Here is a 3399-nt window from a genome sequence, read left to right on the forward strand (position 1 = left end):
GGGCAAGGGTGAGCACAATGCTGTGGGATACAGAGGAGGGGAGTAGGCTGGGCCCTTTCCACTTACAGCTTCCTTTGTAAATCTTCAGGTTCCTAGGTATGATAAAAGTGCCTTCCAGCTCATCCAGTGAGGCTAGAATTCTAATGAGAAGAATTTTGGCAAGTAGGTAAGGGGTGGTGGTTAGGAGATCCAGATTTTGAGCCTTGTATTAGTTTTTAGCTTTCCTAGGCAATTGTGCCCCAAGTTTCTCTAGGTCTTCAGGAATGAGGGGTGGATGTTGTGGCTGGGATTTTAATCTCTAATTGAGGACTCAGGGACCTGTTGCAATTTCTCTGGGACAGGAGCTGCATCTTCCTTGCCCACTGCTGTATCCCTGACACCAAGCCCATTGCCTGGTACTGAGCTGATGCTCTATAATGATTTTTTTGAATGAATATCAATAAAACAGTTGCAGGAAGAGGGACCCAGGTTTACCAGACCCCAGTCCCTCTTATGTCCAGAAGCCCTCTGTCCTCAACAGAATCCAATCAGTCTCCTCTCTCCCTGCAGGGCTCTGCTCCCATCCCTGAACTGGACTCAGTTCTGCTTCTCTCCATCAAGGAAATGGAGCTCTGGAGATGCCTGACCACTGCTGCCTGGGAGCCATGTGTTCTTGTGTTTGTACAGGGTTCCTCCCCTTGCCCTCTGATTACTTGGCTGGGGGCTCTCAAGGGCCAGGGAAAGAAAGGGGAAAAGAGTGAATAAAGGAGAAAGGTCTGTCATACAGAAAGGTTGGACATCAGGCCTAGGGGGCAAAAGTGGGGGTGCGGGAAGGCCAGAGGTAGCAGCACCAAAGACAAAGCTATGCATGGCACAAGCTGGTGGGCAAGCAAGGGGTATGCTGGGGAGTGGATAGGCAGGAAGTTGGAGCTGGAATGTTGAGAACACATGTTTCGCATTAGTTGCTCCTCCCCTCCCATCTCCTCTCTCTTCTGGGAAGTGGAGGGAGAAGAAAAAGTATGTGATGTCTAGGTGAGTCCCATTATGTGGGGACATGTTGGCACAAGCTTCTCAGGTAGTCTTCTCTGCGGTCCACGGCTCCAGGCCCAAGGCCCTCCTCTGGGCCAGAGCCCCAACCTGATTGCCTACCTATTCTGTCTCCTTGAGACTGGGTCAACACCCTCAAGGTCCCTGGCCTGACACCCACAAGATGCCCTCAACCCACTGACTTTGGGTCATACACCACCAGGTTTGGATCTCTTCAACACTTGCCAGGCTATGTGACCTTGGTTAAGTCACTTCTCTGAGCCTTGGTTCCTGCAAATGTGAAGTGCAGAATAGTCCCTGCCCTGCCTCCCTCCCCAGGCAGAGTGTAGGAAGGGAGCAGAGACCGCATACAGTGTGCTAAGAGTTTCCTCCACTTCTTTGCAGGGCTGGGTCCTTGTTATTTAGGTCACCATCTGAATGTCACCTCTTCAGAGAAGCATTCCCTGACCCCCTCTCCCCACCCAATCCAATCTAATTTAGTAACACCCCCCACCTCTGTGCCCTAGTTATTCTCTCTTCTATTAACTTGTTTTCTTTTATGTTTGGCATGTCCCAGCAGGGTGCTGGAACTAACTCTCACTGACACTTACCAACTCAGTGTTCAGGGACTTCCCGTCAGTAGCTTGGAATCGCCATGCTGGGAGTATGTATAGCACGGAAATCAGCATATGTTGCAGATCAGGGCTCCCCTCTTCCAGAGCTTCTTGTTCAACAGTTACCCACACACCCTATACACCTCACTGTCTGAAATTACCTTATGCATTTCTTTGTCTGCTTGGTTGTTATCTGTTTCTCCTGTCTATAAGCTCCAGGAAGACAGGGTCTGTGACTTATCATCTTTACCTTTGTACTCTGGTGCCCAGAACATGGCTTGATATATAGTAGTTGCTCAATAAATGCTGGTAGAATGAATAAAGGTGTGATGGTAATGCTGTGGAAGCACAAAAGAAGGAACAGTTCACTTTGTATCAGGATTGGGTACATTTGAGCTAGGGCTTCAATAATAAGGAATTCACCAAGTGGACAAGAGAGAAAGGATTTCCCAGGGAGAGGAAACAAAATGGAGGCATGAAAGAGCATGGGAGAGTCTGGAGGAACCCAACAGTCATATTGTAGGGTGGGTGGGGTGGGGAGAAGTGTAAGGAGTGATATAGAAAGGTAGGCCAGGGCCAGGGCAACATTGTAAAGGGCCTTAATTTCAATGCAGGGCTGAATTTCCCCCTGGAAGTAGGTAGCCATTAAAATATTTTAATTAAAGAAAGATTCCAATCAAGTGTTTGCTGGCAAGATGCCTCTGGTGGTGGGTGGGCTAGAGGGAAGCTGAAGGTGAAGGCTGGAGGTCCAGTCAGTTGTCTAGGACTGATGGCTAGTCTTTTGAACCCTCAGTCATTCTCAGTATTTTTCCCACCTGTTTCCACTCCCTCAGCCCTCAGTGAAGACAGAAAACAGCTGGCCCATTCCTCAAATCCCAGTGGCTCTCCATGCCCTAGGCCTTAGTTTCCATTTGTCACATTCTTCCTCAGTCTGGCCCCACTCAGGGTGGGCAGCCCATGTGTCCCTGCCAAGACTCTTAAAAGGCCTGGCCAGCTTGAGTCAGTGGTTGAGCATCAACCTATGATCCAGCAGATCTTGGTTCGATTCCGGGTCAGGGCACATTCCCGGGCTGCGGGCTCGATCCCCAGTGGGGGGCGTGCAGGAGGCAGCTGATCAATGACTTTCTCATCATTGATGTTTCTATCTCTCTCTCTCTCCTTCTCCCTTCTTCTCTCTCTGAAATCAGTTACACACACACACACACACACACATATATATTTTAAAGACTCTTAAAAGGATGGTGCCCAGTGTAGGTACAAGTACTGTCTATGCCTTCCTACTGTTCTGACAGCCATGCTCTGTTCTGGGTCCCATCCCACTGAGTCCCAAAGCATCTGTAGCCACCACCATGGTCGCCACTAGAAGAGGAGGGTTAAGGGGCTTCTGTTGTCTGGGGTGTTGCTATGCAGGGCCGGCCATGGGCAGCTTTGAGGTTGGGCTGTGGTCTGGTGTGGGGCTCATGGTTGGCAGCTGAGGAAGGCTACCCCAGCCTGGGCTCCCACTCCAGGCAGGGAGAGTTAAATTAGAGCCTCCAGCCTTCCAATTTAGAGGACCTAAATAAACCAGGAAACATCCCTGCATGGGCCCCAGCGCTCCAGACCCCAGGCAGAAGCAAAGCTCTGCTCAACCTCTAAGTTATGGAAGTTGAGGAGGTGGGCAGCCAGTGATGACCAAAGGCTGGGCTATAGGACAAACAGGCAGCATGGTGGGGGACTGGGTTGTGGCGTGTCTGTTTCTATAATCAGTCCACTTCAGTTTGCTTGGACTCATCTCATGTTC

This window comes from Miniopterus natalensis, chromosome X, assembly GCF_054644295.1.
Source record: "Miniopterus natalensis isolate mMinNat1 chromosome X, mMinNat1.hap1, whole genome shotgun sequence".
Lineage (NCBI taxonomy): Eukaryota > Metazoa > Chordata > Mammalia > Chiroptera > Miniopteridae > Miniopterus > Miniopterus natalensis.